The following is a 13,004-nucleotide window of genomic DNA, read 5'->3' on the forward strand; positions in this document are numbered from 1 at the left end:
AGGGGTGTGCAAACATGGAAGAGGAGCAGTCTGTTTCACAAAGAGATGAAAACGTGTTTATGTGAGGACCCAGAATTAAAACCTACCGTCTTCCCATAAACCCACGCTTTATTAAGATGCAGTTCACATGCCATAGAATTGCACGACTTAATGATTTCTTAATATTATCCAGTCATGCAACCGTCACTACAACCAACTTTAGAACATTCCCATTTCCCTTCAGAGAAACTTCTCATGTATAAAGAATCACTCCCCTTTCTTCCCCCAAACTTCTCACCTCAAGGCAACCGCTAATTTACTTTCTGTTTTGATGGATTTTCCCCGTTCTGGACATGGAATCATACAGCGTGCAGTTTTGGGTGATCTAGCTCTCACTTAGCTATGCTGTTTTCTAGATGTATCCATCGTGGTAGCACATATCAGCATCTCAGTCCTGTTTATTGCCAAATAATGTTCCATTTTAGTTATCCATTCATCAGTTGGTGCACATGAAGCCTGTTCTCACTTTTTGGCCATTATGAATAATGCTGCTAGGAACATGTGTGTACAAGATTCTGTATAGACATATGCTTTTATTTCTCTCTCCTACATACCTAGGAGTAGAATTGCTGGATCTTACGATAACTATATGCTTAATTTTTGGAGAAGCTGCCAAATTGTTTCCCACAGTGCTTGCTCCATTTCATGTTTTTACCAGCAATGTTACTAGGGTACCAGTTTGTCCATATCCTTGCCAACACTTGTTTTTGCTCATCTTTTTTTTTTTTATAACAGTCATTCTCCTGGGTGTGAAGTGATGTCTTGTAGTTTGGTTTTTCGCTTTTGTTTTTTGACTGCACTGCGTGGTATTTGAGATCTTAGTTCCCAGGCCAGGAATTAAACCTGCGCCCCCTGCAGTAGAAGCACAGAGTCTTCACCACTGGATCATTAGGGAAATCCTTTGTGTTTCTTTCTTTTAATTAGAGTATAATTGCTTTGCAGTGTTGTGTTAGTTTCTGCTGTACAGCAAGGTGAATCGTGTACACGTGTATACATGTATCCCCTCCCTCAGCGCCCCTCCCACCCCCTAGGTCATCACAGAGCACTGAGTTGAGCTCCCTGTGCTGTGTAGAGGCTTTCCACTAGCTGTTTTACACATGGTAGGGTATATATGTCAGTCCTAATCTCCCAATTTGTCCTCCCCCTCCTGCATCCATATGTTTGTTCTCTGTGTCCATGTCCTGCATCCATATGTGTGTTCTCTGTGTCCATGTCTCTATTCCTGTACCGCAGGAATAGGTTCATCTGCATCATCTGAACCTGCATCATCATCATCTGAACCTTGTATAGGTTCATCTGCATCATTTTTCTAGATTTCACATGTATACATTAATATACAATATTTGCTTTTCTGACTTAATTCACTCTGTGTGACAGACTCTAGGTCCATCTCCATCACTACAAATGACCCAATTTCATCCCTTTTTATGGCTAAGTAATATTTGGATGTGAGTTTGAGTGAACTCCGGGAGTTGGTGATGGACAGGGAGGCCTGGCGTGCTGCAATTCATGGGGTTGCAAAGAGTTGGACACGACTGAGCGACTGAACTGAATTGAACTGAATATTCCATTATATATATGCACCATGCCTTTTTTATCCATTCATCTGTTGATAGACCTTTAGGTTGCTTCCATGTACTGGCTATTGTAAATAGTGCTTCAGTGAACATTGGGGTACATGTGTATTTTTGGATTATGCTTTTTTTCAGGGTATATGCCCAGTAGCAGGATTGCTGGGTTGTATGGTAGTTCTATTTTTGGTTTTTTAAGGAATCTCCACACTGTTCTCCATAGTGGCTGTATCCATTTACATTCCCACCAACAGTGGAAGAGGGTTCTTTTTTCTCCACACCCTCTCAGCATTTATTGGTTGTGGATTTTTTTATGATGGCCATTCTGACTGATGAAAACAAATCTAGGGGTTTCTCTGGCAATCCAGTGGTTCCCTGGTGCCTCAGCTGGTACAGAATCCACCTGCAATGCTCGAGATCTGGGTTCGATCCCTGGGTTGGGACGATCCCCTGGAGAAGGGAATGGCTACCTTCTGCAGTATTCTGGCCTGTAGAGAATTCCATGGACTATTCCATGGGGTCGCAAAGAGTTGGACGTGACTAAGTGACTTTCGCTTTCGCTTTCATTCTGATCAGTGTGAGGTGACACTTCATTGTAGTTTTGGTTTGGATTTCTCTAGTAATTAATGATGTTGAGCATCTTTTCATGTGGTTTTTGGCCATATGTATGTCGTCTATTTAGGTCTTTCACCCATTTTTTGATTGGGTCGTTTGTTTTCTTTTGATGTCTCTCGTGGTTTTGATTTGCATTTCTGTGATGGCAAATATTGTTAAGCATCTTTTCACTTGCTTATTGGTTATCTGAATATCTTCTTTGTAGAAATGTTTATTCAGAAACCTTGTCTATTTATTCATGTAAGTTGTTGAATTTAATTTAGAGTCTTTTAATATTCTATATACAAGTCTCTTATCAGTCTATGATTAACAAAAAATTTTCCCTCATTCTTTTCAAAAAATTTCCCCCAGTCTTTTCTTGACAGTGTCCATTGAGGTCCAAAATTTTTAATTCTGATCAACACCAATTTAACTATTTTCCTTTTGTCATTGTGCTTTCAAAGTCATATCCAAGAAACCGTTGCCTAATACAAGGTCATGAAGATTTACTTCAGTGTTTTCTTCTGAGAGGCTAATAGCTTTAGCTATTACGTCTTTGATCCATTTTGAATCAATTTTTGTATGTGGTATGAGGTCCGGGTCCAAGTTAATTCTTATCCATGTGTCTATCCAGTTGTTCCAGCACCAGTTGAAATTCTTTCCCCCATTAAATGGTCTTGGCACCTTTGTTGAAAATCAATGACCTGTGAATGTGAAGGCTTATTTTTAAACTCTCAATTCTAGTTCAGTTGATTTTATGTCTGTTTTATGCAAGTACTGCGTTACTTTGATTACTGCAGCTTTGTAGTGAGTTTTGAAATTAGGGATCATGGACACTCCTACTTTGTTCTCTTTCAAGATTATTTTGGCGACTCTGGGTCCCTTGAATTTCCATATGAACTTTGGCATCAGCTCATTAATTTCTGTAAAGAAGCCAGCTGGGATTTTTGATAAGGATTGTGTTGATTCTGTAGATCAGTTAAGGGAGTATTCCATCTAAACAATACCAAAGCTTTCAATCTATGAATATGGGATGTCTTCCCACTTGTTTCATATCCTTTCAATTTCTTTCAACAATATTTTGTAATTTTCAGAGTATAGGTTTTGTACTTCTTTTGTTAAATCCTTTTCTAAGTGACTTATTCTTTTTGACGCTATTTTCAATGGAATTGTTTTAATTTCATTTTCAGATTGCATAGAAATATAATTGATTTTTGTCTATTGATCTTGTATCCTGCAACCTTGCTGAACTACTTCCTTAGCTCTAATACTTTTTTAGTAGATTCTTTAGGATTTCTACCTACCAGATTGGGCTTCCCTGGTGGCTCATTGGTAAAGAATCCACCCACCAATGCAGGAGACGCGGGTTCAGTTCCTGGGTCGGGAAGAGCCCCTGGAGAGGAAATGGCAACCCACTCCAGTATTCTTGCCTGGAGAATTCCATGGACAGAGGAGCCTGGTGGGCTACAGTGCATGAAGTCACAAAAGAGTCGGACACAACTGAGCGACTACACCACCACCACCACCTACCAGATCATGTCTTCTGCAAATATAGTCTTACTTTTTTCTTTCCAAGCTGGGTACCTTTTATTGCATTCTCTTGCCTTGGCTAGAACATCTAGTCCAGTGCTGAACAGAAGTGGTGAGAGAGCATGTCCTTGTCTTGTTCCTATCCCAGAGGAAAAGCTTTCAGTATGTTAGTTGTGGATTTTTTGCAGATGTTCTTTACTAGATTGAAGAAGTCTCCTTATACTTCTAGTTTGTTGGGTGTTTCTATCATGAAGGAGTGTTGAATTCTATCAAATACTTTCCCAGCATCTCCTGAGATCGTGTGGTTTTGGTCTTTTATTCTGTTGATGTGGTGTGGTACACTGACTGATTTTCAGAAATTTTTCTAACGTATTCTCTGCTCCGTGGTAGTCTGGAGTTAGTGGTGAAGCGGTGTTGGTCCGTGCCCTCTCATTAGGCCTGGCCAGAATGCTGAGCTGTCTTAGAACTTTTGCTTTAGCTAAAAGAAAATTTCAGTTCTTTTGCACTTTGGTTATTGCATCCTCTTTTCAAAATCTTTTTGTTCGCAGATAGTGTTCATGTAGCCAGTAATGTTCTGGCACTTTCTGTACTTGGGAATTGCTTTGTCAATTCTTGCTTTAAATGAGACAAGACATTTCCATTGCTTCTTTTCAGAGTGTGCTCTACCAACAAAATATTGTTCACTTTATTGCATTACATCTTATTTTTCTCCATCATATGATTTATTGTGGCTCTCAGGAGTTCACTGCCTTATTCCTTATTCTTTCCACTGGACCATCTGTAGTGTTTCCCCTTCTGTTGGACGCCGGTAATAACTGTGTCCCAGTTATTTTCTCCAGCAAGACAGAACATAGAAAAGTTCTGACTTCTGATATTTTTGTTATTCTTGAGTTTATTGAGTTCTGCCAGCATGCTGCAGGATTTTATAGGACAGATACACATACTCATTGCCCAAGTCTCCTGCAGTCTGATTTAACACCAGGCAACCAATGCAGACAGAGACTCAGCAATGGCAAAAGGTGAGAAGGCAGTTAGCTGAGTGTCACAGACATGAGGCTATTGGCTTCTAATAGCAGATTGCTTTGTGCCAATTCCTGGGCTTCAGGAGGAAAGAGGCAGCAATCTGTGTTGCCGAGTGATGCTTCCACGCACAGCAGGTCCATCCTCCACTTCAAAAGTGGAAACTAGTCTCCAGGGAGACGGGCAACATTTCAGCCTTGTCAGTATCCAAGAACACAAGTCAGATTTCCACTTGATCTTGCCCAAGTTTTAAGACTCCCCAGTCCAGAGATAGTCCATCTTCCTATCTCATTTTTGATAAGCAGCCTTATCAGCCCAATTTCACAAAAGACTACTCTGAACTCCAGGTTAAAGCCATAGCAGCCCAGTCTCTTCCACAGCATGGCCTAGGGAAGATGGTAAACAAGCTAAAGAGGGCCTGGTCCCTGCCTTCTGGAGCCCCTGGTCCAAGTTCAAGGTCACAGCAACACATTGGAGTCCACTTTCCAAGGTGGGATATGTTTATTTAGAAATCATTTCACTTGGGGTGATGGTGCCATTAGCCAGCCTGTCCTCAAGGGGACCCTCTGACATGGAACCTGCTGTCCACGTTGAGGGGCATCTGGAAGGAAGGCGCCCCCCCCCCCCACCCCTGCCAGGTGTGAGGGTGGCTCACCCAGCGCTGGAGTGGAAACCCAGCCACTGCGTCTGCAGTTCTCTGCTCTCTCCCTTCTCTCCTGCTCTGACCGGTCGGCAGGTGGCCCAAAGGAGGGAAGGCTCCTCTCCCAGGTGAGATGTTCTGCCCTTCTACTTGAGTGGAATGGGGACGACCTCCAACAGTTTACACTGGACTCACACATCAGGCCCCTTCATGGATCACAGCTTTGTCATGGCAAAGGGGCTTGCGTAACTCAATGAAGCTATGAGCCATGCCATGCAGGACCACTCAAGACAGATGTGTCATACTGGAGAGTTCTGACAAAATGTCGTCCATTGGAGGAGGGATTGGCAAAGCACTCCAGCATTCTTGCCTGGAAGATTACATGGACAGAGGAGCCTGGCGTGCTACAGTCCATGGGGTCGCGAAGAGTTCGACACGACTGAGCACACACACCCATCAACAGTCTCCTAGAGAAACACAGGGCAAGTGAGGTGACATTGCAGTCCTAGGTTCCTCTTCGTGTTCTGCAGAGCTTGCCTGGTATGGCTCTATCTTGTCAACAAAAGCGATGTTTCTATTATCAATAAGGAAAAAAAAAATCAGTACAAGATTTATTTTAGGCTGCGAGTTCTCTGAGCCAACCTGTCTGCTCTTTGTTTTGCTTATATGATGGTCCACTGTTTGGTAGTCTCATTTTAATCTGCCCTCTAGGAAGGATTCTAATGCAACACAAAACAAAAAGTTCTACTGTTTACAAGGAACAAATGAAACGGGCAAAGTCTGTATTTGAGGCTCTTCAGGAACGTGAGGTCTGGGTCAAACGACTGCCCTCCCACCCCCATTCTTACTCTACAATAGACCCCCCTGCCAGAGACAGAGAAGTGAGTTGAACCCAGTATAGCTATCAAGGGGCAAGTCGTTTCAACAGTTACAGATTCTAACTAACTCAAGAGACCCGAGATCCTACACACCCCCGTTCTTGTCTGCTTGTGTGAGTGCCCAGGTAAGAACTGGACTCATAGCCCCAGACTTTTTATGAATAAGGCTCTCTACACTAAGCCAGTAGCAGAGCCTCTGGGAGAAAAGGCAAGTTTGGACTTTGCCAAGCAGCCTTTATTATTGTCAAATTGCATTCACCCCCAAAGGTAACTGAGAAACAAACAGCATTGTTTTATTCTGACGATATTTCAGGATACTGAACTCACTTTTGCTTCTCCTTTTTTTTTTTTAATTTTTCTGGCAGACCTGAAGATCATTTCACAAGGTAGAACAACTCACTGACCTATTTGACTTGGCCCTAGGCATACTTTGTACAGAGTCTTCTTCTGGGGAATTCTTATAGAACTCCCTGGGGCAAAACATCCATCTTAGTTGGCATACACCGGAATCACAGAAGTCTTTTACTAAATTACAATTCGTTAACATTTGGAAGGATTTCGGAATTGCTATTGTTTCCCTGGTAAGTTACTGGATCATACTGGTGTCTTGGAATAAGGCAATGCATTTAAACTGTAAGTTTCCATAAACTGTAACTCAACTTCCCCAGCTCCTAAGGGATTTTCACTGGCTCAGACTCAGGAAGAATTTTCATTTGTGGGATCCAAGACTTCAGAGACCAAACATTTCCTGAAGGCTTTCCTCTGCTTTCCGACCTCCACCTACCTCCTCCCAAAGACATACAAAGAAACTATTTCTGATCAGTGCAGGCAAGAGTGCCCAGTGTGCCTAAGGTACAGGGTAAGGGAACAGGAATCCAGTGTTCTTTCTTGGCTTCATGACACCACTGAGCTGCCTCGATGGCTTGAGTATGTTGACCCCTTGCCTTATGGCTAGAATTTTAATTACCCATCTGGAGCTTTCCTGAAGAATTGCTTTTGTACCTGTTTTTTTTAATTCATATTCCAGAAACCAAATCATCAAATAAGAGTGATGGTTCGGTGTCAGACAGCTAAGAGTACTTAAATGATCAGACTCTGGCACCAGACGTTTTGAAACTTGTTAATTCTACTGCCTCTCCCCCATAGCTTGTTAAAACCTGAACTGAGTGGCTGGGTTAATGGTTTGGGGTTATAATTTTGGCGTGATTATTAGAAGATGCCCTGGCCTGTTGGCTTCCCTGGTGGCTCAGACAGTAAAGACTGCCTGCAAGTCGGGAGACCCAGGTTCAATCCCTGGGTCGGGAAGATCCCCTGGAAAAGGAAATGGCAACCCACTCCAGTATGCTTGCCTAGAGAATTCTATGGACAGAGGAGTCTGACAGGCTCCAGTCCACGGAGTCGCAAAGAGTGGGGACAACTAACAGACTAGCCTGTTGTATAGACCCCCACTCACCCCAGCTGGCCAGAAGCAGGGAGAGCTGGCAGACTGGCAGTGCCAGGCCCTTTCCCTGCCACTGACCAGCCCTGTCTCCTGCATCCCTCCAAAATCCTCCAGGGGACCTCTAAGGTCATGTTCCCCTCACTTTACCAAACTGCAAACATCTTTGCCCATAATTTCAAAAGTCTGGCCTGGACCAGACCTTCTCTGCTCCTTCAGGGTGGGAACCCTGTTTCCCTTCCCTCCTGGCATCCTGACTCCCCTCCCCACCCGGGGGCCTGGTCCCTGCCAGAGGACGCTCTTTTAATATGAACTGGCAGCGGTGCTCTGGGTACTGCCAAGACAGCTCCTGGCACTTGTCACCAATCACCCCAATTCTCGCCACTTTCTACTTCATCGTCGTCGACGAACGACAGATCATGCCCCTCGGTTCAGTACACGGGACCCTATCACGCCTACCTTCCTCCAGGAGATGCTCTCCATCGCACCGCCCCAGCCCCCACGCCCCCCCGCCAAGCCCCCAAAGCTCCTAGTTGTTCCCGAGCCCGCGGCTTCCGACCCCGGGAGTCAGATCCTCCCCTGGGCTCGCGCAGAGCGAGGTGGCAGCAGGCAGGACGCGCGGCCAGGGCGCCCGGTTCCCGGGGCTGCCTTCAGAGTGGGGCGGTCCTCGCGCCGCTCCCTCTCCGCGCCCGCCCCGTCCCCAAAGAGGACACCCCTCCTCCCGTCGGCCCGCTCCCCACCCTCGGCGGCGCCGCCTCCCCCGCCCGCCCGCGCTGGCCCCGAGCCGCCCCGGCAGCCAGCGAGCGAGGGGAGCGCTCTGGGATGGGACTTGGAGGAAGCGGCCAAGGAGGAGACAGCGGCAGCGCCTCGGGCTTCTTCCCCGGCTCCCACAAGCAGTCTCCCCGAGGAGAGCCGTGGCTCTCGGAGCGGCGACGAGGCCAGCGAGGAAGACCCGGGCGGCTGCGCCCCTGTCTCGCTTCCTAGGCGCCGGCGGCGGCGGCAGCGGCGGCTGCAGGTGAGCGGGGCGCGCTCTCCCCGGGGCCCCTGCCTGGCCCCGCGGCCCCGAGGCGCGGACGACAGACCGACCCCTACCGACCGACAAACGGACAGATAGGCAGGGCTTAGGCACCCACGCACGCGGGCGCTGCCCCCAGGCTGGCGCCCCGGCCTCCGCCGCTCCGCGCGGCCCCCGCCGCTGGGCGCCCCCAGACCACCACCTCTAGCCCCAGGCCCGTGGCTCCCGACCCCTCCGGGCAGGCAGAGCCCGAGAGCGACGGCGGCGCTGCTGGACCCCAGGCTGGGGGCAGTCGGGCCGCCGCGGCCGGGCGAGCTCCGCGCGCGCTCCCCGCGCCGCCGGGCGCACCGCGCGGTAGCCACCCCGCGGGGTCCCGTGGGGGCGCTGTGCCTGGCCGCGGGGACGCCCGGACCCGGGCTCCGCCGAACCCCGGAAAAGGCAGACTTGAGGAACGCGGATCTGCGGTGATTCCCGTTCGGCTGGCGAGCGGATCGATTCCGACTCCCCGCCTCGGCGGGCTTGGTCTTTTCATGCCCGTGTCATCAGGATTTTGTTTTTGGTTTTCTATGGAGCTAAAGCTCCAGCTTCCTTACGTGGTGGGGAAAGGAAAGAAAGGTGAGGGTATTTGTGGTCGTTGCTAGAAACCCCCAGGATAGTATGGAAAGAGGAGAGAAAAAATGAGGGAACACCCCCACGCCTCTCGTTAAGGTCTCCGGGACTGGACTCACAGGAAGATAGCTCCTCGGGAACACACTCCTGGCCCTGAGCAAACCCGAACTGACCGAGTTCCAGATCGTCATATATCAGGGAGCTGGGCCGTGTCTGCACCAAGTGCATTTAATTGGCTTCCAGCAGCGGGGCCTCCAAGAGACCAGCAAGAGGCTGCAGGGGGTTGGGGGTGGGGGGCATGGTCAAGACCAGAGACTCTGGGTTGGCCTGCTGAGGTTCGGACCCTGGCAGTGAGCGGAGCTTACAGGTTGGTAACCTTGGAGTTACCCAACTACTCTGTGCCTCACCTTCTTCATCTGTCTAATGGGACGATCATACCTACAGGGCAGTGAGGATTAAATTCAAGTGCTTACAACCGTTCCAGGCATCTTAAGACTAGTTCCATGACCTGATTCTCCAGAAGAGCAAGGCATTTCTTTCTAGGAACACAGTCACCTCCTCTCCAACTGAGGAAGCTAGGCTCTGAGTGGATACCTGAGGCTGGCAGATGATCCGCATGTATTTAACTGGAATTTTGCACTCAGGAGCGCGCCTGCACAGTTCTCCCTGCCTGCTTCCAACAGAACAGCCTCAGAAAATCATATTGCTGTTCCAAGATGGGTTTATGGTCTGGAAAGTTTCCTTTCAAACCCAGAAGCTCGATCCCTTGGAATTCCCTTTGAGACTGCAGATAGACATCTGTGGTTCTTCACCTCTGTTTCCCCATCTGCGCTCCCCCCCCCTTTTTTTTGCCAATAGAATTCAGGCAGACCTCTCTTCTCTAAGAATCTAGGGTCCCTGGCTCTAGAGTCCAGTGCCCCTGGAGGCACTGAGGCTGGAGCTCATTGACCAGAGGTGCAGAGCCCACCTTGGAGATCCCCTCAGATGGCTGCCATGCTCTGAGCTCCACCGTCACCACGTATCTCTGTTCAGCAAGAGGTAGTTGAAATGAGGCTGAAGACTTAAAGAAGAGGGAACCGAAGATTGCTTCTTCTTCTTTTTTAAATTTATTTATTTGGGGCTGTGCTGGGTCTTTGTTGCTGCAAGGGCTTTTTTCTAGTTGGGGAGAGCAGGGCCTACTCTCTAGCTGTGGTGCACGAACTTCTCACTGTTGGCTTCTCTTGTTGTGGAGCGTGGGCTCTAGGCATTCGGGCTTCAGTAGCTGCAGCTCCCTGGTTCTGGGGCCCAGGCTCAGTAGTTGTGGCCCATGGGCTTCCTTGCTCCATGGCATGTGGGATCTTCCCAGATCAGGGATCGAACCCGTGCCCGCGCCTCCTGCATGGCAGGCAGATTTGTTACCACTGAGCCACCAGGGGAGCACCGAAGATTGTTTCTTGAAAGATAGAGAAGGAAGAGGATCATTGAAGGTTCTAGAAAGAAATCCCCCATTTTTCCTAGAATCAGCTCTGGCGGGGGCCTAAGAGAAGGCAAGGAGTGAGGAGGGGCGGGAATGAAGGAGGGGCAGAGACAGGCGGTGAGGGAGCACCAGGGTCAGCGCTGGCCTGCAGGGGCTCTGGGCGTGAGACTGGGTGGGCAGTGAGGGGGACACGCTGGGGCTCAGGGCTGAGTCGCTGTTTGAGAGCAGCCAAGGGCACAGGAGTCTCTGATGCTTTTGCTGGGACGGGACTAACGGCCTCTGGTTTTTAGGTTTTTAGCATAAGTGTTTGAAAGAGTCCTTTCCTAGGACTCCCTGTTTTTAGGAAAACTGTGGAGGACTCCTCTGTTTGTAACATGTGGGAATAAGTCAAGAGGGTCAGAAAAAGAGGGTGCGAAAATGCCAACGAGAGAGTGGAGGCTATCTTCGCTGTTGCTAGTAAACAGGGCCAGGGAGGCCCTTCCAAAGGACCGGTTGCCACTTGGAGCTCCAGCCATGAGGTCATCTTTGAACCTGCCATGTGGCTCGGCAGACAGCCACCGCTGCCTTACCTGGCAGGACCCTGAAGGGGACTCAGAGAGAGAGAAGGGCAGGTCTGCGCTCCATCCCAGAGGTATTGGTTGTTGGCGGTAATGATGCAGACAGTGATGAGAGGTTGTGGGGTGTGACCTTGATCTTGGCGCCTGAGAGACTGAGGTTCCAGTCTCAGACCTGCCACTCATTACTTGCAGGGATTATGAAGAGTTACTGAGACTCCCTGCCTCAGTTTCCTCATCTGTAAATGGGAACAGGACTGTTGGGAGAATTAAATTAGTTAACACAGATAAAAATGCTTAGTGTAATACCTAGCTCAGAGTCAGTGCTCAGTATTAATTACCTATGATTATTGCTATCTGAGCCTCAGTTGTGTCATCCATCAAATGGGATGATGCCATCTGTGCCATAGTGTGGTCATAACAGTTAAGTGGGTTAATTAACTGTGAATTAATCTGCCAGTGGGTAGTATGTGATAATGCTCAGAGTGAACTGATTGAAAATAAGATTTATACCAAACTATCTGCATGTAAAAGCAGTGGTTGAGTAGGTGAACTAGCTAACATTTTTCAAAGGTTCGTGTAAGAGTCTTGTCAGAGAAAACTTTACCACTGGGGGCTGTGGCTCACTCCCCACTGGGATACCCCACTGCTATTTTAGGTTACTGTGCCAGTTTCTTATTGCCGCTGTAACATATTACTACAACCTTAGTGCTTAAAGCAGCACAGATTTATTGTCCTTCAGTTGTGCAGGTCAGAAGTCTGAAATGGGTCTCACTGGGCTAACATCAAGGTGTCGGCAAGGCTGTGTTCCTTCTGGAGGCTCCGGGGGAAATCTGTTCTCTTGCCTTTTCTGGCTTCTGAAAGCTGCCTGTGTTTCTTGGCTCCTGGACTTTTGTTCCATCTTCGAAGCATAGCAGCTTCCAGTTCTCCCCTTTCTTCCCCCTTCTCCCCTCCTCCTCTCCATCCCCACTTCTCTCTCTTATAAAGACCCTTGTGCTTACTTGGGGCCGACTTGGATTATCCAGGCTACTTTCTCCATCTCGATATCCTTAGTTTAATCACATCTACAAAATCCCTTTTGCTACAAAAGGCAAAAACATATTCACAGATTCTGGGATGATTAAGTCATAGACATCTTTGGGGGCATTATTCTAATAAACAGTTACTATTACAGAAAATGATGTCGATCAAAGGATTTTATCTCATTTCTGTTTAGGGCTTATCCCAGCACCTTCCCAGTTAGGTGAGTTTATTTTCACTTGTCTAAAAGATGAGACGCTCAAGACCACAGGGGTCAAGGCTAAGGGTCAAATCTTTTGCAAGCCCTGGGTTTCTTCAAACACAATTCTCAAGTTACTACTTTCAGTTTCTGCCTTTCTGTGACAAACCTTAACACTGGCCCCTCAGAATGGTCTCCTTTTCTCCATCAACAGTGTCTTCTGATTTTTCTAATTCCTCTCCTTCTGCATTTCAGTGAAACAGAAAGAATGCCCCCATCCCCCAAGATCTCCTCTGAGAATATCACCACCTTTCTGAGATTCCTTAGACAATGTCTGTATTAGTTTTCCACTGATGCTGTAGTAACTTTCCACAGACTCAGAGACATAAAACAAGTTTATGCAACCTATATGTCCACTGACAGGTGAATGGATAAAGAAGA

General features: G+C 47.7%; 1 protein-coding gene across 4 annotated transcripts in view; it reads left to right on the plus strand.

The window, feature by feature from the left end:
• The first annotated feature begins 8,586 nt into the window (after nucleotides 1-8,586).
• MATN2 (matrilin 2) overlaps nucleotides 8,587-13,004 on the plus strand; it is a 170,742-nt gene continuing 166,324 nt past the window's right edge. For all 4 annotated transcript variants that reach the window (XM_025265070.3, XM_025265072.3, XM_045162775.1 and 1 more), the window contains exon 1: nucleotides 8,587-8,725. The gene's annotated coding sequence lies outside the window, so the exon portion shown is untranslated. The remainder of the gene's footprint in view (nucleotides 8,726-13,004) is intronic.

The sequence above is a fragment of the Bubalus bubalis genome, chromosome 15 (genome assembly GCF_019923935.1).
Source record: "Bubalus bubalis isolate 160015118507 breed Murrah chromosome 15, NDDB_SH_1, whole genome shotgun sequence".
In the NCBI taxonomy this organism is placed as follows: Eukaryota; Metazoa; Chordata; class Mammalia; order Artiodactyla; family Bovidae; genus Bubalus; species Bubalus bubalis.